Source organism: Homalodisca vitripennis, chromosome 4 (assembly GCF_021130785.1).
Source record: "Homalodisca vitripennis isolate AUS2020 chromosome 4, UT_GWSS_2.1, whole genome shotgun sequence".
NCBI lineage: Eukaryota > Metazoa > Arthropoda > Insecta > Hemiptera > Cicadellidae > Homalodisca > Homalodisca vitripennis.
The window spans coordinates 198398712-198425803 of record NC_060210.1 but is presented as its reverse complement, the minus strand read 5'-3'; the positions used below and the strand labels follow the sequence as shown (position 1 = coordinate 198425803).

At 36.9% G+C, this 27092-nt stretch overlaps 1 protein-coding gene and 3 non-coding genes across 5 annotated transcripts in view; 2 read left to right on the top strand and 2 right to left on the bottom strand.

The window, feature by feature from the left end:
• LOC124360869 (polyhomeotic-proximal chromatin protein-like) overlaps positions 1-27092 on the bottom strand; it is a 186110-nt gene that overhangs the window by 149204 nt on the left and 9814 nt on the right. The gene's annotated exons all lie outside the window — the stretch shown is intronic.
• LOC124361561 lies at positions 13465-13571 on the top strand. Its single transcript, XR_006922320.1, has one exon. It is a non-coding gene; the product is annotated as a U6 spliceosomal RNA (small nuclear RNA).
• On the top strand, positions 18638-18744 carry LOC124361646. The gene has a single exon (XR_006922388.1). It is a non-coding gene; the product is annotated as a U6 spliceosomal RNA (small nuclear RNA).
• Positions 23781-23887, bottom strand: LOC124361587. The gene has a single exon (XR_006922344.1). It is a non-coding gene; the product is annotated as a U6 spliceosomal RNA (small nuclear RNA).

Genomic DNA, 27092 nt, shown 5'->3' with positions numbered 1-27092 from the left:
TCGAGACCGTGTAGCCTCTGGCGAGACGTTTCATTACTGCAACTGTAGAGTGGGTACAGCCCACACCGTAATGACTGTATGTAGGCCCTACTCACCACACGCGGCTCGAGACCGTGTAGCCTCTGGCCAGACGTTTCATTACTGACAACTGTAGAGTGGGTACAGCCCACACCGTAATGACTGTATGTAGGCCCTACTCACCACACGCGGCTCGAGACCGTGTAGCCTCTGGCGAGACGTTTCATTACTGCAACTGTAGAGTGGGTACAGCCCACACCGTAATGACTGTATGTAGGCCCTACTCACCACACGCGGCTCGAGACCGTGTAGCCTCTGGCCAGACGTTTCATTACTGCAAACTGTAGAGTGGGTACAGCCCACACCGTAATGACTGTATGTAGGCCCTACTCACCACACGCGGCTCGAGACCGTGTAGCCTCTGGCCAGACGTTTCATTACTGCAACTGTAGAGTGGGTACAGCCCACACCGTAATGACTGTATGTAGGCCCTACTCACCACACGCGGCTCGAGACCGTGTAGCCTCTGGCCAGACGTTTCATTACTGCAACTGTAGAGTGGGTACAAGCCCACACCGTAATGACTGTATGTAGGCCCTACTCACCACACGCGGCTCGAGACCGTGTAGCCTCTGGCGAGACGTTTCATTACTGCGACTGTAGAGTGGGTACAGCCCACACCGTAATGACTGTATGTAGGCCCTACTCACCACACGCGGCTCGAGACCGTGTAGCCTCTGGCCAGACGTTTCATTACTGCGACTGTAGAGTGGGTACAGCCCACACCGTAATGACTGTATGTAGGCCCTACTCACCACACGCGGCTCGAGACCGTGTAGCCTCTGGCCAGACGTTTCATTACTGCAACTGTAGAGTGGGTACAGCCCACACCGTAATGACTGTATGTAGGCCCTACTCACCACACGCGGCTCGAGACCGTGTAGCCTCTGGCCAGACGTTTCATTACTGCGACTGTAGAGTGGGTACAGCCCACACCGTAATGACTGTATGTAGGCCCTACTCACCACACGCGGCTCGAGACCGTGTAGCCTCTGGCCAGACGTTTCATTACTGCGACTGTAGAGTGGGTACAGCCCACACCGTAATGACTGTATGTAGGCCCTACTCACCACACGCGGCTCGAGACCGTGTAGCCTCTGGCCAGACGTTTCATTACTGCGACTGTAGAGTGGGTACAGCCCACACCGTAATGACTGTATGTAGGCCCTACTCACCACACGCGGCTCGAGACCGTGTAGCCTCTGGCCAGACGTTTCATTACTGCGACTGTAGAGTGGGTACAGCCCACACCGTAATGACTGTATGTAGGCCCTACTCACCACACGCGGCTCGAGGACCGTGTAGCCTCTGGCCAGACGTTTCATTACTGCGACTGTAGAGTGGGTACAGCCCACACCGTAATGACTGTATGTAGGCCCTACTCACCACACGCGGCTCGAGACCGTGTAGCCTCTGGCCAGACGTTTCATTACTGCAACTGTAGAGTGGGTACAGCCCACACCGTAATGACTGTATGTAGGCCCTACTCACCACACGCGGCTCGAGACCGTGTAGCCTCTGGCCAGACGTTTCATTACTGCAACTGTAGAGTGGGTACAGCCCACACCGTAATGACTGTATGTAGGCCCTACTCACCACACGCGGCTCGAGACCGTGTAGCCTCTGGCCAGACGTTTCATTACTGCAACTGTAGAGTGGGTACAGCCCACACCGTAATGACTGTATGTAGGCCCTACTCACCACACGCGGCTCGAGACCGTGTAGCCTCTGGCCAGACGTTTCATTACTGCAACTGTAGAGTGGGTACAGCCCACACCGTAATGACTGTATGTAGGCCCTACTCACCACACGCGGCTCGAGACCGTGTAGCCTCTGGCCAGACGTTTCATTACTGCAACTGTAGAGTGGGTACAGCCCACACCGTAATGACTGTATGTAGGCGCTACTGGGCGATTTCATTACTGAGCTCGTGGTGTTAACTCTGCCAGGACCACCCACCCACAGGGCTTGGGGCCGAGGACCACAAAGGGTTTCGTAATTGCCTCAGGAAGGATAGCAATAGGAGAAGAAATACAATACCATAATTCATAAAACATATGAACATCAAGGATTTGTAGTGATCCTTTGTTTGAAGTACACTACGTTTCGAGATCTGCAATGTGATCTCTTCTTCAGGTGAATAACTAAAATCTAACACACAATTGAAATCTACGTTAACCCTAGAGTAGACGGGCTGGGTCTGTGAGACCCAGGCGGTTTTGTTTAGTTCAGAGCTTCAAGGTCAAAGTGACTCACGGTGGCGAGACTCCGTGTAGCTTTCCAAAACACTCCACATAGTGCTCTGCCGTCATTGTTTTTGTTTCCCACGTCTCAGTCATTGCGTAGTAAGTGGTTGATTACGTTTTGGGTCTGGTAGGCCCAGCCCGTCCGTTGGCGTCACGTTTTTACAGATATTTCGAATTGTTCTTATTTTATTTCATCGCCTATTTTACATTGGAAAAGTGTTTATATACGATTGTTTTTTTATTGTAATGAAGTTTTAGACCATTTAAATAAATATGGCTCATAGACATATTGACAGAAAGTAATTTAGTATTTTTTACCCCTTCTTAAGTTAGTTATAGTGATAAAACGATAGGTTTTATTGTGTAAATATCTATTTGTAGAGTAAGAACAGTACTTGTCTTCATTTTGCTTTTCTGTATACGGAAATGTACAGAATGTCATGTTTGCAAAAGTAGATTTTTTACACCTATATAATAAGAAATCGGTTTTATTTCAGAAAGATTTTACATTTTTATTTTATTATTTAGGTCTTTCTTATTTCAAAAATATGTATAGTTTAATTTTTATATACACATCATGGTAAGGATAATGTGTTTTTGAAAACATTTAATATTTTAAGTAAATTTGTAAGATCTAATTAGCTATTTTTTTTTATAAAAGCTCTTCATTTAATTACGACATTAAAACTAGCCAATACTAATACAGCCATGCCTGTATTTTAATGTAAAAATAAATTTGTATTAATAAACTGGCTAAAACATATTTTTTTCATTGTTTTATTTGGGTCTGTCAGACCCAGCCCGTCCTGATACGTAACTTTTTTTGTCCGTCTACTCTAGGGTTAAAATAGACAAATCTGGTAAACGCTCTGTTATTGTTGGTATATTTTAATTATGTATTGGATTAGTTATTCACCGGAAGAAGAGATCAGATGGCAGTTTTCGAAACGTAGTGTTTCTAATTTTTTGTTATTCACCTGAAGAAGAGATCAAATTGCAGATCTCGAAACGTAGTGTTACCAATTTCCTTGTATCACTGAACGATGGCAAATGTCCGGAAAAATCCAATGGAAGTGTCATAGTTAGAGGTTTGAAACTGTTTGAAACAAATATTATATGTACTATGTTAAGCTTAAAGGGATAATAATAAGCAGGTATGAACAATTACTTCGAACTGAGAAAATGCAACCAGATTCATTTGCTACCCCTAGTCTGCTGTCGAGTTTGATGCTTGTGCCTAAATAACAAATAACTTATCGTAAGGAAAATTAACAGTCGGAATAACTCTGATATTGGACGAAAACCAGGAAAGCGCAGACACACACAAGCGCAGTGTTAGCACGAACAGGGTGCAAGTAAAACTGAAGAATTTGTTCGATAAGCGCGTGAAAACTGCAGGGCAGGGAGTGACCTTGGCCAAACCGCACTTCCCTTGCTCTCAGCGCGTGCTACACGTTGTTGCGCAAGTCCCCGCTACACGTTGTGGCGCTGTGTCAACTGGTCAGACCGAATAATGAATGACACGATAAGTTCAGATATACAATTTACTGTGTTCATGTAAGTCTTATGCAAGAGAGACACAATATTCGACTAATGATATTTAAGAACGTAATTTAGTAAACATTAGCAACTGTTAACTTAATAAGGGATTCAATAATTTTTAATTCCTAGTTTTAGGCCGTAAAAAATAATAAACCTTTATTCTTTCCCCGTACAAATGTAAGTAATCTCTGACGCACTTCTGTTTTATACGGATTGTCGACGGTATAAACAACGAAATGCCTTAAGAAATTCGGGCCCCCTCAGAATTGTGTAGCTACGGCACTGAATACCTGCTTCCTGTCACACACTTTCCTCTCATGTGAGTGAGGGTTCCTTCCAAGAAAACTGACACAATGAAGTTACAACATCTTTTGTAAACAAATCCGTTGTTTGAACCGAGTTATAGGCACAGTCTACACTGTCTGTCTCTCTCTCACACTGAATGGTCAAATATCACAGGAAGTTCGCTATTCTTAATTTAGAAACTCAGAAATCGGTCTGTTTCCGGAAACCTAGATCTGAAATCATTATAGATTAACGTATATACAGGGTGTCCATAAATTACTATATAAACCAAATTTGATTTGCAATATAAAAATAAGTAAGAATTTCAAATAAAGCTTAGTGCAGTGTTGCTTAGTTAAAAATAAAATCTCTATCTGTTTTTGGGTTATTACATTTTAAAACTGTGTATGGCCGCCATTTTGAAACTTGAAATGGTATATTACAAATTGTTACAAAACAAGGTCGCAATTGGACTAAACATTTTGTATTTTTAACTTTATTCCTTTATTCACATTTAAAACTAAATTTTCCCCGCAAACTCAGATAGACATACGATAACTAAGCAAGATAGGCATTTATTGTACTGTACTTTGTAAGGCATTTCTGACTTATTTTGACCTTTTAAAATCAACTGGTGAAGATTTTAATACATACAGTGATTTGTGGATCCCTCTCTGTCGTATGTTCTAATGAACATGAGCCCGCCATCTTCCACCAAAAGCTACTTTTGAAGAGATAAAGAGTTGCTACCACCCTCTCCGACAGTGTATCGATAACACCCCCATGATGGGATGAGTCACCACAATTTAGTTTCCACCCAGATCTGGGAGGTTGGTAGGCGATCGGGAGTTTTTCTTCTAACACTCCCACTGCCAATCAGCGGATATCCGTTGATTTGGACCACCCGTTTAATCGCATTTGTTATAGTACGTAAACAATCGAGTATCGACGCTATTCATATAGCATTGGAGAGGTAAAGAGTTGCCAAACAGAGCACTGGATTTTTATTGTTCTATGACAGCGGTGTAAGTTGCAGTTTTCGTCTTTGCAGAAAAGTTAGTTCCATCCACTATTTGTTTTTTTTAATGCGTATAGTTTCACAACATAATATTACTAGGCCTATATAAAAACACTAAATTTGGAACCTTTGTTTTTATAAAATTTTACAAAATCCAAAAACATTATTATAATAACTATTTTTATCAAGTAAGAATTTTTGTTTTAGAAACGTACTACAGCATAGATTCTACTAACCATCAAAAATAAAAACCTTTTTTATTTATCATTATAGTATTTTCTCGTTTATTGTAAATAAAATTATACTAAATCTAGTTAGGTTTACAGTTTATAAACAATTTATAAACATTTTTACAATTTTTTTGAGTTTTGATCACGAAAACCACACTTCTTGAATTACTTTGTTTTTGCGTTAAAACTAATTTATTTACCCAAAAATTCATACAAACTATATACATTTTCTGAAAATAGACTAAATATTTACCTTTAGGCTATCTTTGAATTAAAAATGTATATATACTGAACTATATTTTCCAGGCACACACACGTACAAAATTACAAAAAAAAACCTATTTTTCCACTGACCGGAAAAAATTCAAATTAAGATATGTACCACAGTTACTTATTATCATTGCATTCTACTATTTAGTGTGAACAAAATTATGCCAAATACAAGTTGGGTTAGCAGTATAAAACTATTTTTACAGATTTAGAAAAATAGGTTGCAAAACGGCGTTTAAGGAAAACTTTAAAACCGACCCCACACACATGATTTAAACAAAGCCTGAGCTTCAACACGCATTGACCGTTTCGGGAACCCAAGATCTGCTACTACTGCCGGTCGGAAGTAGTGTAGGTGGCAGAGGGTACGACAGCAACAGCCAAATAGATTCACCCCCGCGCACGATCCAACATGTGAGGTGAATCTACTCGGCAGACCCTCCACTGCGTTCCTGTCCACTTCTTTTCTTCTGCGGTTGGACGGACAGAGTCCAAGTATTCCTGCGACAACAATCACCATTCGAACATTGCTAAATCTGGCTATTTTAACATGAGGACAGGTGTGGCGTTAAACAGTTAGATTTGCACAGTAGCCTACTGTAATATTCATAAAAAAGAAAAAAACAGTTTTTTCGAAGATAAGTTTTTTGTTCTCGTCTACCACACCCGGACCTCTAAAAAAACAAAAATTAATCCAAGAAAAAATCTTTAAAAACTTTTTTAAAAGGCCTAGGGTATATCCCCTCATCTTTGTTAAGTTTTCTTTTCACTCTACCAAGCCCGAGCCTCCAAGAAACACGACCATGAATCCAAGAAAAATCCAAACTTTTAAAAGCCTACCCTTTTTTTTAAACTTTGTTTTGACGATAACAAGGATTTTGAATGAAACAGGATTTTGTCCGGAGGAGGAGATCAGGTTACAGATCTCGAAACGTAGTGTGTTGATTTTTTGGGATTTGTAATGTCTTAGTCACAATTTTTTGACATTCCTTTCTTGAATGCAGTAAATGTGGGCAATCCACAAGGAACGATGGACATTTAAAACGGCCGTTTTTGTAAATCTTGTAATGACACAGAGAAAAACTCCTGAAATAAAGACTGTGACGATGGGAGTTTTCAATATTAGTTGTGAAACAATTCCGTTGGCGACAAAGCACCGAGTACCAAGTGTGGGTTCACAACAGAAATTATGGATCTTTTCCGTTATACGTATATACCACTATTAAAATAGAATGTTTTTTTTTTCGTTTGCTTGAGGATCGCCGAGTATTGGCCTTCTTTATCGAGTTAAACAGGTAACTAACTTAAGTATCACGTATAAAAATAACGTGAATGCATTTGACAGGATTTTAAATAGCGGTATATGTATAACGGAAAAGATCCGAAATTATTACTACATTCCCCGGTATTTTTAGAACACCCCTCTAGCTTTACTAAATTTACTGAACTAATATTTTAAGCATAGCTAGGAGCCTAATTTGATAACATCAAAACTATGCACAACGCCAAATACGCCCGTATTCCAGTTCCCTAGTAAACCCCGTCTAATCCATAGTAATTAATTTGATAACATCAAAACTATGCCACAACGCCAAATACGCCCGTATTCCAGTTCCCTAGTAAACCCGTCTAATCCATAGTAATTAATTTGATAACATCAAAAACTGTGCACAACGCCAAATACGCCCGTATTCCAGTTCCCTAGTAAACCCCGTCTAATCCATAGTAATTAATTTGATAACATCAAAACTATGCACAACGCCAAATACGCCCGTATTCCAGTTCCCTAGTAAACCCCGTCTAATCCATAGTAATTAATTTGATAACATCAAAACTATGCACAACGCCAAATACGCCGTATTCCTGTTCCCTAGTAAACCCCGTCTAATCCATAGTAATTAATTTGATAACATCAAAACTGTGCACAACGCCAAATACGCCCGTATTCCAGTTCCCTAGTAAACCCGTCTAATCCATAGTAATTAATTTGATAACATCAAAACTATGCACAACGCCAAATACGCCCGTATTCCAGTTCCTAGTAAACCCCGTCTAATCCATAGTAATTAATTTGATAACATCAAAACTGTGCACAACGCCAAATACGCCCGTATTCCAGTTCCCTAGTAAACCCCGTCTAATCCATAGTAATTAATTTGATAACATCAAAACTATGCACAAACGCCAAATACGCCCAGTATTCCAGTTCCCTACGTAACCCGTCTAATCCATAGTAATTAATTTGAAACATTAAAAACATATGCCAACGCCAAATAGCCCGTTTCCAGTTCCCTAGTAAACCCGTCTAATCCATAGTAATTAATTGATAACTTCAAAACTGTCGCTCAACGCAAATACGCCGTATTCCTGTTCCTAGTAAACCCCGTCAGAATCCATAGTTATTTAATTTGATAACATCAAAACTATGACACGCCAATTCGCCGTTTCCAGTTCCATAGTAAACCCGTCTAATCCATAGTAATTATTTGTTACTTCATAAACTATTGCACAACGCCAAAATACGGCCGTATTCAGTTACCTAGTAAACCCCTGTTTAATCCCATAGTAATTATTTGATAAATCAAAAACCTTTGCACAACGCAATAATACGCCCGTATTTCCAGTTCCCTAGTAAAACCCCGTCTAATCCATAGTAATTAATTTGATAACATCAAAACTATGCACAACGCCATAATTACGCCCGTATTCCCAGTTCCCTAGTAAAAAAACGCCCGTTCTAATCCATGTAATTAAGTTTGATAACATCAAAAATATGCACAAACGCCTAAAATACGGCCCGTATTCCAGTTCCCCTAGTAAACCCCGTCTAATCATTTAGTAATTAATTTGTTAAAATCAAAAAACTAATGCACAAACGCCAAATACGCCCCGTTATTCAAGTTCCCTAGTAAAACCGTCTATATCCATAGTAATTAATTTGATTAACTGCAAAACTGTGCACAAAACGGCCAAATTATCGCACACAGTATCTCCAGTTCCCTAGTCATAAAACACGTCCTTACGTCCCCCATAGTAATTAATTTGATAAACATCAAAACTATGCACGAACGCCAAATACGCCCGTATTCCAGTTGTTTGTTCACTACTTATTGTCTTGTTCTTTTTTTTTGTTTTTAGTTAGTTTTTTTCTGTTTTTTTAACATTTTTTATCCTCTCTTCTAGTAAACCCCGTCTAATCCATAGTAATTAATTTGATAACATCAAAACTATGCAACAATCGCCATAAATACGCCCGTATTCCAGTTCCCCTATGTAAACCCCGGTCTAATCCATAGTAATTAATTTGATAACATCAAAACTAATGCACAACGCCAAATTACGCCCGTATTCCAGTTCCCATAGTAAAACCCGGTCTAATCCATAGTAATTAATTTTGATAACATCCAAAAAACTATGCACAACGCCAAATACGCCCGTATTTCCAGTTCCCCTAGGTAAACCTCCGGTCTAAATCCATAGTAATTAATTTGATAACTAATCCAAAACTATGCACAACGCCAAATACGCCCGTATTCCAGTTCCCTTAGTAAACCCGTCTAATCCATAGTAATTAATTTGATAACAATCAAAAACTATGCACAACGCCAAATACGCCCGTATTCCAGTTCACATTAGTAAACCAGTTCTAAACCATAGTAATAATGTGATAACATTCAAAATGTGCACAAGCGCCAATACGCACGTATTCCAGTTCCCCTAGTAAACCCGTTTCTAATCCATAGTAATTTAATTTTGAATAACATCAAACTGTGCACAACGCCAAATACGCCCGTATTCTCAGTTTCCCTAGTAAACCCGTCTAATCCATAGTAATTCAATTTGATAACATCAAACACTATGCACAACGCCAAAATACGCCCTATTATTTCCCAGTTCCTAGTATACCCCCGTCTAATCCATTAGTAAATTAAATTTGATAACCATCAAAACTGTGCACACGCAAATCACGCCCGTATTCCAGTTCCCTAGTAACCCGTCTAAATCCATAGTAATTAATTTGATAACAGCAAAACTGTGCACATACGCCAAATACGCCCGTATTACAGTTTCCTAGTAAAACCCCGTCTAATCCATAGTAATTAATTTGATAACATCAAACAACTAATGCTATACAACGCCAAATACGCCCGGTATATTCCAGTTCCCTAGTGTAAACCCCTGTCTAATCCATAGTAATTAATTTGATTAACCATCAAAAACTATGCACAACGCAATACAAGCCAATACGCCCGTATTCCAGTTCCCTAGTAAACCCTGTCTAATCCATAGTAATTAATTTAGAATAACATCAAAACTATGCACAACGGGCCAAAATACGCCCGTAATTCCAGTTCCCTAGTAAAAAACCTCCGGTTTCCTAATCCATAGTAATTAATTTGATACCAATCAACAAACTATGCACATAACGCCATAATACCGCCCGTATTCCAGTTCCCTAAGTAAACCCGTCTAATCCATAGTAATTAATTTGATAACATCAAAAAACTGTGCACAAAACGCCAAATACGCCCGTATTCCAGTTCCCTAGTAAACCACGTCTTAATCCAAAGTAATTAATTTGATAACAATCAAAACTGTGCAACAACGGGCCAAATACGCCCCGTAATTTCCAGTTCCCTAGTATAAACCCCGTCTAATCCATAGTTAATTAATTTTGATAACATCGAAAACTGTGCATCAACGCCCAAATACAGCCCGTATTCCACGTTCCCTAGTAAACCCAGTCTAATCCATAGTAATTAATTTGATAACATCAAAACTATGGCACAACGCCAAATAACGCCCGTATTCCAGTTCCCTAGTAAACCCCCGTCTAATCCATAGGTAATTAATTTGATTAACATCAAAACTGTGCACAACGCCAAATACGCCCGTATTCCCAGTTCCCTAGATAAACCCCGTCTAATTCCCTGCCCATAGTTAATTAATTTGATAACATGCATAAACTGTGCAACATACGCCAATATACGGCCCGTATTTGTTTTGTTTCCCCAGTTCACCTTGTAAACCCCCCCGTATAATCCTATAGTAATTAATTGATAACATTCAACATCTATGCACAACGCCAAATTCGGCCCGTATTCCCCACGTTCCCTAGAAAACCCCCCCGTCTAATCCATAGTAATTAATTTGATAACATCAAAGCTATGCACAACGGCCAAATACGCCCGTATTCCAGTTCCCTAGTAAAAAAACCCGTCTAATCCATAGTAATTAATTTGATAACATCAAAACTATGCACAACGCCAAATACGCCCGTATTCCAGTTCCTAGTCACCCGTCTATTCCATAGTAATAATTTGATAAACATCAAAACTTTTGCAACTAACGCCAAATACGCCGTATTCCAGATTCCCTAGTAAAACCCGTCTAATCCATAGGTAATTAATTTGATAATACATCATAAACTGTGCACAACGCCAAATTAGCCCGTATTCCAGATCCATAGTAAACCCCGTCTAATCCATAGTAATTTAATTTGATAACATCAAAACTGTGCACAACTCCAAATTACGCCCGTATTCCAGTTCCCTAGTAAACCCCGTCTAATCCATTAGTAATTATTTGGATAACATTCAAAACTGTGCAAAACGCCAAATACGCCCGTATGTGCCTGTTCCCTAGTAAAACCCGTCTTATCCATAGTAATTTATTTGATAAACATCAAAAACTGTGCACAAACGCCAAATACGCCCCCCGTTTTCAGTTCCCTAGTAAACCCCGTCATGAATCCATAGTAATTAAATCTTGATAACATCAAAAACTGTGCACAACGCACAACTACGCCCGTATTCCAGTTCCTAGTAATCCCCGTCTAATCCATACGTAAATTAATTGATAACATCAAAACTGTTTGCAACAACGCCAAATACGCCCGTATTCCAGTTCCCTAGTAAACCCGTCTATTCCATAGTAATTAATTTGATACATCAAAACGTGCACAACGCAAAATACGGCCGTTATTCCAGTTCCCTAGTAAACACCCGTCTAATCCATAGTAAATTAATTTGGATAACATCAAAACTATGCACAAACGCCAAATACGCCCGTATTCCAGATCCCTAGTAAACCCCGTCTAATCCATATGTAGTTAATTTGATAACATCAATACTGTGCACAACGCCAAATACGCCCGTATTCCAGTTCCCTAGTAAACCCCGTTTAATCCATAGTAGATAATTATGATAAACATCAATAACTGTGGCACAACGCCTAATACGCCCGTTATATTCCAGTTCCCTAGTAAACCCGTCTAATCCATAGTAATTAATTTGATAACATCAAAACGATTGCACAACCGCCATATACGCCCGTATTCCAGTTCCATAGTAAACCCGTTCTAATCCATAGTTAATTAATTTGATACAATACAAAAACTGTGCACAACGCCAAATACGCCCGTATTCCATTTCCCTAGTTAAACCCCGTCTAATCCATAGTAATATAATTTTGATAACATCAAAACTGTGCACAATGGGGGGTGGGGGGGGGGGGGGGTGGGGGGGGGGGGGGGTGGGGGGGGGGGGGGGTGGGGGGGGGGGGGGGTGGGGGGGGGGGGGGGTGGGGGGGGGGGGAGTCTAATTAAAATGTTATAAAAGATACTACCTTGTCTTAATATACTTACCAGGTTCAGTGAGCTCGAGTGTACAACTATTTCTGTAGTTGATGATAAAAAAAACTCAGTAAACTAAAAAATACTGCCATTTAGGCACGTAAATATCGTTAACGCCAGCTCCGCTTTTCTTACTTTTCTTCAATTTTTTTTTTTCTCTCATATACTGAGATCTTATACAATGAAGCTTCTTCTCGACTTCTTCAATAGGTTTCTCCATAACGTCTGCAATTCTCTTAAGTGCATCAGTTGTGGTGTTGGAAATTTTTGTAACTTGAATTTTTTATGTTCCAAAAGAACTGTCTCTTGTTCATACAATTCAATTAACTTTGCCACTTTGCACTTTGGCCATCCATCGCAATAAATATTATAATTCATTATTCTATTTATAATTACAATATAATAGATTCTACCGTAACTAAAAAAATGTAAAGGCTACGACTTGAACATGGAGCACGTGTCGGTTAACGTTGAGGTTAGGTTGACAGCGAAGTTAACAGTACTTTTTGGCCAAGATGAGATGTTTCGCAACTCCATTACTACACTCCAGTGAGGCATAAACCGAAGAGATTTGCGAAATAAGAATAGGTATATACGTTAATCAGGGATGATAACAATGTCCGTGTAAATTTTAAGTCAAATCGGTCCAGTAGTTTACGCATGAAAACGTAATAAACAAACATCACTTTCAAATTTATAACATGAGTTAGTATATTTAATATGGCTATATTTAGTTTTAGTCAAATGGCGTGTGCTATACCAACTTTACTCCGTAGAAAAAATTATGAATTTCCTTTTGTGAAAGTAATATCTGTAGCCTAACACGTACAGGGATAATGGCAAATACGGGCGAGTTTGGCTCGCTCTCGTTCTCCCGTATTACTGTATACGTCGCCGCTAGGTCGCAGCACCTCCGTAGCCGATCAGTCTTCGCGATGTAACGGTATTTAAACATAATAAATTCATATTGTGATCAATCATAACTAATTATTTAAGTACCATTCATGTAAATTAATACTTTCTCTTTGTGTAACAAATTAGTAAAGTTGCATATTTATCAAAAATATTAATTATTTTGCTAGACGCCTAATGGTCTAAGACGACACAGTTTTGTAGTTTTGTGACAGCAACATATATACCCAAATGAAAGAGTAGACAGATGTACTTGCTTCGGCAGTACATATACTAAAATTGGAACGATACAGAGAAGATTAGCATGGCCCCTGCGCAAGGATGACACGCAAAATCGTGAAGCGTTCCACATTTTTTTGGCAATTTTTTCTACTTAATAAGAATTATTTTAGAATTGAGTTGTTTAAGCTTAGTAAATACAGTTACATTTTTATTTATAAAAAAAATTATTTTATTAGACATTTTAAATTGTTTTTAAGTATAATATCAGGAAATACATTGCTTTTTAGAAAAGAACGTGAAAATAACGCTATAAACATAACGTTAGCCTAGCAGTATATCGGTGGAATTAAATAACTGAACTAAAACTCGGTCAATTATTGAACGAGATAAGACTAAAAACTAAAGTTATTTACAAGCAAATTAACAAGACAACCTCATTATGCCACTACAGTAACTAATCCTTATGTAAGAGGAGCATTAGAAAAAAATCGTAACATAAATTCTAAATTTAACATCAGTACTAACTCATCAAACAATCTAAAAAGTTACTTAACAAAATTAAAACAAAAAAACAACACGAAACCAAGAATGTTATTTATTAATATGAATGTGGATACAAAAAGACTTATATTGGACAAACGTAAAGAACATTGCAAAACGAGACGAAAAGAAAATATTTATAATTATTGAAAACGTTAAAAAAGTCTAAAATTTGTGAAACATACTATAAAGGGAAATCACCATATCAATTTTGAATCATCAAGCGTAGTTTTTAAAGATTCTTCCTGGACTAAAAGAAACACAATTGAAAGTGCACGTTTGGACGGTTTTGAAAGTTAACTGTACTTCTCAAACTTCCGTAAAAATCAATGACATTTTCCTGCCTTTGGTAAGAGAAGAAATTCATTATCTCATAACCATATCTTTCCACACAATACTTTTATCATTTATTGCCATTTGGTCTTCACAATTAGTTTTTAATTTTATGTTAAGTTGCTTTTATCAGGTTTTTTCTATTTTATACACGTTTTCCGTTTTACATTAAATGGTTGGTGCCTTGTCAAGCGCTTTTGATATTAAATTAGGCCTATATTGTGGAAGTAATAAAAATGTCTTTTGTATTAAAATAAGTTTATTAATAATGTTAATTAACTCCGAAGTTCAACATTTATCCTTAGTAATACACTAGAGTTATAATCTACAGGACCACAGAAAAAGGTATTTATTTTGATATTAATTAAACAAACCAAAAATGTTGCTTCGTGGCAAGGCTGATAATCACACAAGTTATGGTATGATGAAACAATAATTACGCTGTAAACTCCTTTTTAAACTCCGTGGCTGAGTTAAACGCCCACTTCCGGTTTGCGTGAGGTAATATCAGTTAGACAGACTGGCCTGTTTTAGCAACGAAACTAAATTCCCGAGAACTGTGTTCCAAAGTATTAATTTTGCATATAATAAATAGTTCTACGCCGAGAACTTATTGTAAATATTAATATTACAATGGTATAATATTACGTATTGTATAGCACATGATTAAATTCTTTGTTTAAAGTTTGTTTTTGATGATGGAATGTTTGAACGGGTAACAGGATTTTGGACATTTGCCAACGTTATAAGTTATAAAAGGTACAACACGTTTCGAGGATTAGAATCTATCCTCTTCGTCAGGCAGGGAGTTATAGATTCCTCGATTACTTAAAGATACAAAGTCCACACTGGATAGAATAAAACCCAAGCAATGAGTCTGCGTGTAAGTTTGTTTAAATCTGTATGTTTACAAAATTTCTTGGTTGCAGTTTAAACATTGTTTTCATAAAATACAATTATTGTATCATTAATCGTTCAAATCTTTTAGTTGGAGGAAAGGTCTGAGGTAACATTCAAATTAACATATGTTGTTTGGAACTTTACTTAATATTCTAATTATATAATACAGGTAGAAAGATTAAGAGCGTCAGCCATATTGTTGTGATTTATAAACAAGCGTTGGTTCTTAGTGTTGCAAGTTATGTATATGATAGTAGGCGTTCAAAATTTATTTCATAAATGTTTTAGTGTTATTATGTTGTTTTGTCCATGCCACACATATACAGGGTGTCCCGTAACCATCAAACGTAACACGTTGTGCGGTAGTACATGCTAACGTTTCATGTCTTGCTTAGTTTTAAAATTGTCGGTCTGTAAGTTTTTTTGGAAAAAATATTATCTCATAAACGGGTTAAGATAATTTTATAATATTCGGTAGATACAGTTATCATACTGAGTTACACAATAAATGATATTTTTGTCATGTAGTACATGTTAATTCATTCTTTTAAACGTTAATTTCGATCTAGTTTTAAATTTTAACTTTACATTTCTGCAATATTGCCTATTTATATTATCCAATAAGTTTCTTTTTATCAGAGTAAACATCTATTATAAAAAAAGTGTTTCTGAAAAATCATTTTCGCTCTATGATAAAACCCGGACACATCATTAGATTTACCTCAATATTGCCCACATATTTCTTATTTTGATATTATTTTATTGTGGATTTTAAAAAACCTAACTTTGACATTTTAATCAACCGCCACTTGAAAACGGAAATTCACAGAATGTTAATATTGTGTCTGGCCCTGTCGCTCAGTACGATTAAGATTTCTGCCGAGTTTCTTAAAACTATCTGAAACCGTTCATGAAATAGAAATTTATTTTTTTGAACACACGCTCAGCCCAATAACTTCAAAACAAACAAGATATCAGACATGTTGTCATGTATTATTTGTTAGTTTGTCCAACAACGCGGTAAAGTTTTGATCAAATGGTTGCGAGACACTCTATATAATAGCTTATTTATGCAGTTATAATAAATGTTTATCAATGACAGACTTTGTCTTAGGTGACTTTTCTTTGCGCTTGTTTATACAAAGCCACATACAAAATAATGTTGGTGATAGAAGTTTAGATAAATATACAGTATATTTAGTACCGTTATTTAGTTGTATTTGATATAATACATATTTCACAACCCTTTTACTCGTTACTGGTTAGTATAAGTTACATTGATGTTCTTGTAACTAAATTCTTGGCGGATTAATAAACTAATTGACTTACACTTGACTTACACGTGTTGATTTTTTTCTCTCGTGAACTTTGTATCTGCCGTTCCTGCTGCCGAGCAACATCTTGTGCGGTATAATTTATATTTTCGTATTAAAAATTAGCCCATTCATGCGATACATCTAATTTTGAATGTATTATAAAGAAAAGTGGTGAATAGTAAAGTAACTTACCTTGGTGTATGATTTATTTGGCTGATTAATATTGATAATAGTGTGGGGATGTCCTTCAGACGAGACCACGTTGTCGTGAATCTTAAGTTGTAAATGGCTAATACCGTCGTGATTTTGTTTTAGGCGAGTTCAACCGAGTCTCTTATTTCAACTTCAATCGAATTTCATATTTCAACTTCGTCTCTTATTTCAAGTTCGCGTTTTAGACTTCTAATCTACTAATCTTAACTTTTTCCGACTACAGCTGCAATGTCGAGCTAAGATACTGACACCCGCGCTTGTAAATCGACATCAACGCAAATGGAAGTCAATTTTAAAGTTTTAAATAATTATTAAGTTCGTATGCAACATTTCCATAGAGAATTGGAACTATTAGTCCCACACCCATGATGTCATTTAGTTCATTATCACTCTATTGGCAGCAACGTGGCAATACATTATTTTATTTTTAACATCTAGAAGCGGCGCTTTTATGTTTATTGGCCACAATTAAACACATAAGTAAACATTGCAAATCGAGTATTCATTACTACGACCTCAGCGGTATTCAACCCCATGTGTTTCGTCCATTCGGTACAGTGCAATCGGTAGAATATTTAAAATATTGTATTTTGCATTTACAGCCTTGGTGCAAAATGCGCAGGTTACAATACAAAATATTTATTAAATCATCTTAACAATTACATTTTTGTATATACAAATATTATGGGTTCATGAGTTTATTATTATAATGATTTAAAATTTTTTTATTAATCCACTTGTATGTAATTGCTGATATTAAACTACTACTAGTATATTTATTTAGGCACTGGTGAAAAAGGGTTATATTCTAAAAAAAGATTCCGCTGCTGTTAAAATAGGCTACAAAGACTTACCGCCAGTACAAAGAGACATAATTTCCAGTTATAGGGTTGAGTGGTTCACTAATTGCGTTTTTAGAATTGTTGATAATATTGACACAGATAAAGATGTGAATAAATATTAGCCTATGTTCAATCATCAACAATATTGCAGAGACCTACAGCTTAAACTAGCTTGGCTTTGAATGCTAACAAAAAGTTCTCTTGAAAACTACCATTTAGTACAGATTGACAGTTTTAAACAGCGACGTTAGTGAAGGAAACAGAATTTTTCCGTTAATTTGCCATCGTTAAGTGAAACAAAAAATCAGTAACACTACGTTTCATAAACAGCAACGTTAGGATTGTCAATAATCAGAGATCGTTTATTTGATTCAAGAATAAGTACAATGTGTCGGAGAAGACAGTTAGGCCTAATATATCGAAATAGAATAAACTTCTTTCACATAATTGAAATAAAATAATAAATTAGTATATACCTACTGTGGAAACACGCCACCTATATAGTTCTGAATTGTACACAGATTAGGCTTTTAATTTTATTTCCACAAACATTTTTTACCTAACTTAGTTTATTTTATGGATGTGGTTGGATAAATTTAATTTGGCAGTTGTTGAAGTTTTGAGACTGGAAATTGCTGAAAGTTGATTACTGTCTTTATGAATTAGATTCATATATCTTTACAAATAGGATTAAGAACTAAGGAATGAATTATTGTACTGCGTCACTACTTTGCGCCCGCTGACTACATACTGCATTTTACCGGCCGCAGTAGATTACTGACGCTGCCGCAAGGTCGCAGCACCGCCGCCAACCATCTTCAACACGCGAGAGTTTTCAAAATTGATACTCAATAAACATATACAAAATGAAGTATTTATAAATTGTTTAATACTTAAACCTTTAGAAGAGTAACTGTACTTGTATATTTAAATAAGCTAACTTGTATATTCATCCAAATTATTAATTATTTTGCTAGACATCTGACGGTCCAAGACGACACAGCTTTGTAGTTTTGTGACAGCAACATATATACCCAACTGAGAGTACAGATAGATGTACTTGCTTCGGCAGTACATATACTAAAATTGGAACGATACAGAGAAGATTAGCATGGCCCCTGCGCAAGGATGACACGCAAAATCGTGAAGCGTTCCACATTTTTTGCCAATATTCGAGTTAATGATATTTATTTTATTTTACATTTTTGAAGTTTTGTAACTACAAAGTTACATTTTACATATAAAAATCATTTTATTAAACTTTTAAAATTGTTTTAAATAGCCTTTTACATCGGGAATAAATTTATATTGATTTTATTTATGACTTATTCTCATGATGAAAGTCATTAAATTAAACGTGAACAATGTTTATCGCTAAGGTTGAAGTTCAAATAGGAATTTTAATTCTTTATTGATCCACTAGTAGATGGACCTCCGTCTACATAAAGAGATTAAAAATCCATTTATAAGATGGATTAAAAATATATTTCAATAGGTATTGAATGGAACTTGATGGCTTCTTCTCAAACCTATCACCCACTAACTTTGCTTTTTATTATTTTGTAAAAAATTAAAATTATACTGCAATGAATGTTAAAAGTTAGTAGGTATTCTGACAATGTGTCAAGCACCATTGTACAATATTTCTGTTGCAGTTACGCAGATGTATACAGGATTGTATACAATATAACGATCAGCGCTATACACAGAGCAACAACCCCTATCTCCACTAAGTGATACTCAAAATTATAAATCCTAAATCGATGGATAACGTGTGTACGTAATAAAAAAAGAATGTTTACTGATTACAAAAATACCTTATACAAGTTATACAATACCAAATACAAGTTAGGCCTATACCTTGTGAATTTCGTCAATTCATAAAAATACGTATTTTGTATGATTGTTTGAAGGGAATTATTTTATAATATTCGAGTGGTTTGTTAAACCTGACTGATATATTTCTGCAGTGTTGGAATCAGCTGTTAAGTGAAACTATCTGACAAGATAATTTTATTTAATCTTTGCTGTATCTCTTTTTTCCAATGATTCAAGTTTACAATACCCCTTTAATGTGCATACAATTTAAAACACTCTGAATATGAAATGAATATAGTTACTACTATAGCAGTCTGCACGAAAGTAATCCTATGGTGGCTGTTGTGTCTGAACACACCTAACGCTAACATTGTTTCCAATTTTACGTGTATGGAAAATTACTCATACGTTCCAACATCTGTTGCAATAAACAAACATCATCAGCTGTTACGTAGACAGCTATAATCTACTGATACGGTAAATAAACATACGTACATTTATTTTATTCTAAAACCTGTACGGACGTATGGTGTGCAGTTTTGGGGCATTGCAGACAATTCAAATCTGGAGATACTACAACGGTATCAATCAAATTTGTTAAGAAAAATGACAAAAGTATCCAATAAAACGTTACATGAAGATTTGAACACCCCAACAGTCAAAGAAGAAAATATCAAATTGGGTCGCAATTATCTTTCGAGATTAGAAGATCACCCAAACCACCTTGCGGTAAATCTACTTGCTAATTCTAAAGTTGTGTACAGACTCCACCGATCTGCTATCCTGGAACTACCTTTTAGGTTCTTGAATTGATTACGTTAGTGTTAGCAATGGCTAACATATAACTAAATTGAATTGTTAATGCTGTATCTCTGTATACAACATTTACTTATTATTGTTCTTAAATTGAACAGATTGTCAATAAATAAAGTTAAAAAATAATATGTTTTTAATCTGTTTTACAGACAACACGTAAATTAGGCAGACAGTGACGTCATAGCGGGAGCTAGTGTTCAGTAGCGATATGGCAACACTGCCTCTAATTATTACCTATCTACTTTGGTGCGAGTGAAAATAATAATAAGTAGGGTTAAGATTAACAAAGTGTAACATAAAATATGTTTATTCTTTAGTAAAAGTCATAAATTACTAACATAATGATTACAATTATTTACCAGTGCATGTCACAAAACATATTTTAAATGTGATTCTAGAAAAATATTTATGTTTACTTTGTTTACATTTATCACAGCATAGCCCTTAACTACACCCATTCAAATAAGAATACAAAATAAGACAGATGTAGCCTATTACAAATTCAAAATATATAAAAATTTGCACATTTACATTTTATGAAAAAGCTTAAGAAAAAAAATAATGTGTCAAGTAAAACAATTACTTCAACATGCGATGTTTTATATATATTTTTTTAAACATATAAAAACGCCCTTGTTTGTATTTTACATGTTTCTGTCCTGTATCATTATTATAAAATCTAAACAACAAATAAAACCTAAGGGAAATTAAACACTACAATAACGACAACAAAATGGCTCGCATACAGAGTGGACTTCCGTAAGTTATGACTATTCCAACAGACGATATGCACAGCTAAAACCACGTATAGTCTAGTGACAGCATTTACGAAACTATAACAGCGGCATGAGGATAAATTGATAGTGATGTGTTTCCAGTTTATTAATATATATATATATATATATATATATATATATATATATATATATATATATATATATATATATATATAACTTAATATATTTCGAAAAATGGTCAATTGTGGATGTTACGTCATTCACCGTAAATGTAATCCTAACCTCGTATGGCAAGGGGGCAGGAGTTCGATTTCTCAACAGCTTACCACATTACGTAGATTGGAAATGCCCCAATGCTTTAGGAATTTGAAACTCTGAAAACTATGTTGACTGCAAAGCCTGTTTACGGTACAGCCGAGTTCATGGCACATCAAGGGAGATCATGGTTTTGAAAGACTGGCCATGAGCTAAAGAGGAACGATTTGTATGATTTAGATAAGCGAATGTGTAAATTTTATGGGATTTAGACGGAAGAATAAGTGCAAAATTTAGATTTATAATTACTATGGCCAACATGACGATTGTCAAGCAATGTAGAACTGCCAATGCAATAAAACCTTTGTTATAATATTATTACGTCATGTACTTAAGTTGAGCAGTGATGATCTATTCGAATTTATATAATTTTAATCTAAGAAAAATCACCCCAACTTTTTTCTATGTTTTTAATAAATATGTGTTAAATTTGTATTGCGTTAAAGGCGGGAACCTTTACGAACTATTCAAGGGTTTGTCGAGGACCTTCTTTCTCTCAACGAAAGTTACTACTGTAGTTTATATGCTATTTAATAATCAGCTGGCCATGTATTACAGCTGATATTTTCAGACAATTTTTGGTTATTTTGTATTTTTTAAACTTATACTTCTGGCCAATGAGAATCAGAAAACTCAGCGTTTAACAGATTCTCCATTTAGGCAGATTCCCTCCAATGACGGAGACTGAGAAATAATTTGAAACCTCGCCTAATTATGTTTAACGAACTATGAGTATACTAATCTCTGGACATTACACAATATCATTCATGGTCATTACAAGTAATCTTCATCACAGGACCCTCTCCTGTCTGTAATGCTACAGAACTGGTTTCTGCGAGCTGCAGCAGCAGCGCGTCAGCGGCGTCCTGCTGAACCCCGACATGAGCAGCAAAATATCCTGACGACAGTTAGAAAGACAGTATCCCCTTCTCTGCACTTAATTCTGTATACCTGTGCTGAATAATTAGGAAGTAAAGCTTGAGTAAAGTTCCAAACATCAAATGTTAATTTGAATGTTACCTCAAACCTTTCCTCTAATTAAAAGATTTGAGCGATTAATGATACAATAATTATCCTTTGTTTGAAATTTATTTTTGACGATGGAAGGATTGTGAAGGAAACAGGATTTTTTGGACATTTGCCGTCGTTCAGTGATACAAAAGACTCAGTAACACTACGTTTCAAAATCTGCAATCTGATCTCTTCTTCAGGTTAGTAACTAACCTAACACATAATTACAATCTAGGTTAAAATAAACAAATCATACCAGAGCGTTGTGACACGCGTAAGTCAGGAATCACAACCACCATGTTGTGTGTCAACTTCACTAACTCTAAACATGCACTTAATACAAAACTAAACACAACACTAATCATGAAAACTGAACTACAGAATACAGGTCACGGTACGTCTGCCTTTGTCGACCTAAGAAATTTTTATTTTAACCTAACGTCCGGCAAACGTCCGGAAAAATCCTGTTTCCTTCACAATAATTGTATTTTATGAAAACAATGTTTACATTACTTCCAAGAAATCTTGTAAACATACAAATTTAAACAAACTTACACTCATACTCAAGGCTTGGGTACATTCTCTCCAGTCTGCACTTATATCTTTATATCTTCCATTGCCGCACTTTTTTGTTTATTAGGCCTAATGTGTTAGAATTTTTCACCCGAAGAAGAGGGTATATTTTAATCCTCGAGACGTAGTGTTATTACTTCTTATAAACGTATAACGATGAGAAATGTAAAAAAACGTACTATTCTTACCCTCGTGGATCTATCTCTCACTCAAACTACACTTATACATCAGTAGGCTACGCTTCTTACATCATTGGGAATTTGTCTATTTATTTTTAGAACGTGTTTAATACTTCAGTCCCAGCAAACTTTCCGCGATCTAGGGTAATTCTGGGTATCACTTAGTGGAGATTGGTGTTGTTCCTCCGTTTATAGCGCTGATCGTTATACAGTATACAATCCTATATGAATCTGCGTAGCTGCAGCCGCAATATTGTACAGTGGTGGTACACATTGTCATAATACTAATGTTGAATTGTTGCAAAACAATAAGAAAGAAAAGTTTGTGGGTGGTAAAGTTGAGAAGAAGCAATAAAGTTTCATTAAATCCATGCTTCTTGCAGGAATGTTTTGAAATACATTTTTTCATCCATCTCATAAATTTCCAAATGTTTATCTTTTTATCTAGACGGAGATCCATCTACTAGTGGATCAATCTAGAATTCAAATTGTTTTTACTTTAAAGCTGTTTTTACCCTAAGCGATAAACATTTTTCACGTTCAATTTAGTGAATTTCGTAAGGAGACTGCACGTCTAATTCATAAATAAAATCAATATAAATATATTCCTGATATTATACTTAAAAACAATTCAAAATGTCTCATAAAATAATTTTTTTATAAATAAAAATGAAACTGTAGTTAATAAGTTTAAAAAAACTCAACTAAAATAACTCTCGTTAAGTAGAAAAAATGCCAAGAAATTGCCAAAAAAATGTGGAACGCTTCACGATTTTGTGTGTCATCCTTGCGCAGGGGCCATGCTAATCTTCTCTGTATCGTTCCAATTTTAGTATATGTACTGCCGAAGCAAGTACATCTGTTGTTGCTCTCAGTTGGGTACCACCGTGAAGTTAGCGTCACTTTATCGTCCAGACCGTCTAGTGTATCAAATTTGCAGTCATCAATCTGAAGGCGTTAACAAAAATCCAAAAACTGAGACATATTGTATAATACTAAATATAAAAACGATCTTTCACAAAATCAACACAGTTTTTTCTATTTATTACTTTCCACAAAGGTTTCCCATTAAATGTGTCATGAATAAAAATCCCAAATATAATACCTAAGTAAACCGTAGGAATGTATCGTAAAATGGACATCCTCTAATAAAAGCCCACTCCTGAGACTTAACCAAACGAGTGCCCGCAATGAAACTTTGTACACAGATGCTCTGTAAGCTGAACTTTAATATACCAACGTCAAAAAGGTGGTGTCGGCCGTCAGAGGTCCTATCGTCTAAATTAAATGCACCGTTAGACGGGGCGTTCTCGTATAAAAGTGACTCCTGAGACTAAACCAAACGAGTGCCCGCAATGAAACTTTGTACACAGATGCTCTGTAAGCTGAACTTTAATATACCAACGTCAAAAAGGTGGTGTCGGCCGTCATAGGTCCTAACGTCTAAATTAAATGCACCGTTAGACGGGGCGTTCTCGTATAAAAGTCACTCCTGAGACTAAACCAAACGAGTGCCCGCAATAAAACTTTTTACACAGATGCTCTGTAAGCTGAACTTTATTATACCAACGTCAAAAAGGTGGTGTCGGCCGTCAGAGGTCCTATCGTCTAAATTAAATGCACCGTTACACGGGGCGTTCTCGTATAAAAGTCACTCCTGAGACTAAACCAAACGAGTGCCCGCAATGAAACTTTGTACACAGATGCTCTGTAAGCTGAACTTTATTATACCAACGTCAAAAAGGTGGTGTCGGCCGTCAGAGGTCCTATCGTCTAAATTAAATGCACCGTTACACGGGGCGTTCTCGTATAAAAGTCACTCCTGAGACTAAACCAAACGAGTGCCCGCAATGAAACTTTGTACACAGATGCTCTGTAAGCTGAACTTTAATATACCAACGTCAAAAAGGTGGTGTCGGCCGTCAGAGGTCCTATCGTCTAAATTAAATGCACCGTTACACGGGGCGTTCTCGTATAAAAGTGACTCCTAAAACTAAACCAAACGAGTGCCCGCAATGAAACTTTGTACACAGATGCTCTGTAAGCTGAACTTTAATATACCAACGTCAAAAAGGTGGTGTCGGCCGTCAGAGGTCCTATCGTCTAAATTAAATGCACCGTTGGACGGGCGTTCTCGTATAAAAGTCACTCCTGAGACTAAACCAAACGAGTGCCCGCAAATGAAATTTTGTACACAGATGCTCTGTAAGCAGAACTTTAATATACCAACGTCAAAAAGGTGGTGTCGGCCGTCAGAGGTCCTATCGTCTAAATTAAATGCACTGTTACACGGGGCGTTCTCGTATAAAAGTGACTCCTGAGACTAAACCAAACGAGTGCCCGCAATAAAACTTTGTACACAGATGCTCTGTAAGCTGAACTTTAATATACCAACATCAAAAAGGTGGTGTCGGCCGTCAGAGGTCCTATCGTCTAAATTAAATGCACCGTTACACGGGGCGTTCTCGTATAAAAGTGACTCCTGAGACTAAACCAAACGAGTGCCCGCAATGAAACTTTGTACACAGATGCTCTGTAAGCTGAACTTTAATATACCAACGTCAAAAAGGTGGTGTCGGCCGTCAGAGGTCCTATCGTCTAAATTAAATGTACCGTTACACGGGGCGTTCTCGTATAAAAGTCACTCCTAAAACTAAACCAAACGAGTGCCCGCAATGAAACTTTGTACACAGATGCTCTGTAAGCTGAACTTTAATATACCTACGTCAAAAAGGTGGTGTCGGCCGTCAGAGGTCCTATCGTCTAAATTAAATGCACCGTTGGACGGGCGTTTTCGTATAAAAGTCACTCCTGAGACTAAACCAAACGAGTGCCCGTAATGAAATTTTGTACACAGATGCTCTGTAAGCTGAACTTTAATATACCAACGTCAAAAAGGTGGTGTCGGCCGTCAGAGGTCCTTTCGTCTAAATTAAATGCACCGTTAGACGGGACGTTCTCGTATAAAAGTCACTCCTGAGACTAAACCAAACGAGTGCCCGCAATGAAACTTTGTACACAGATGCTCTGTAAGCTGAACTTTAATATACCAACGTCAAAAAGGGTGGTGTCGGCCGTCAGAGGTCCTATCGCCTAATTAAATGCACCGTTAGACGGGCGTTCTCGTATAAAAGTGACTCCTGAGACTTAACCAAACGAGTGCCCGCAATGAAACTTTGTACACAGATGCTCTGTAAGCTGAACTTTAATATACCAACATCAAAAAGGTGGTGTCGGCCGTCAGAGGTCCTATCGTCTAAATTAAATGCACCGTTAGACGGGTGTTCTCGTATAAAAGTCACTCCTGAGACTAAACCAAACGAGTGCCCGCAATGAAACTTTGTACACAGATGCTCTGTAAGCTGAAATTTATTATACCAACGTCAAAAGGGTGGTGTCGGCCGTCAGAGGTCCTATCGCCTAATTAAATGCACCGTTAGACGGGCGTTCTCGTATAAAAGTGACTCCTGAGACTAAACCAAACGAGTGCCCGCAATGAAACTTTGTACACAGATGCTCTGTAAGCTGAACTTTAATATACCAACATCAAAAAGGTGGTGTCAGCCGTCAGAGGTCCTATCGCCTAATTAAATGCACCGTTAGACGGGCGTTTCTCGTATAAAAGTCACTCCTGAGACTAAACCAAACGAGTGCCCGCAATGAAACTTTGTACACAGATGCTCTGTAAGCTGAACTTTAATATACCAACATCAAAAAGGTGGTGTCAGCCGTCAGAGGTCCTATAGTCTAAATTAAATGCACCGTTAGACGGGCGTTCTCGTATAAAAGTGACTCCTGAGACTTAACCAAACAAGTGCCCGCAATGAAACTTTGTACACAGATGCTCTGTAAGCTGAACTTTAATATACCAACATCAAAAAGGTGGTGTCAGCCGTCAGAGGTCCTATCGTCTAAATTAAATGCACCGTTAGACGGGCGTTCTCGTATAAAAGTGACTCCTGAGACTTAACCAAACGAGTGCCCGCAATGAAACTTTGTACACAGATGCTTTGTAAGCTGAACTTTAATATACCAACGTCAAAAAGGTGGTGTCGGCCGTCA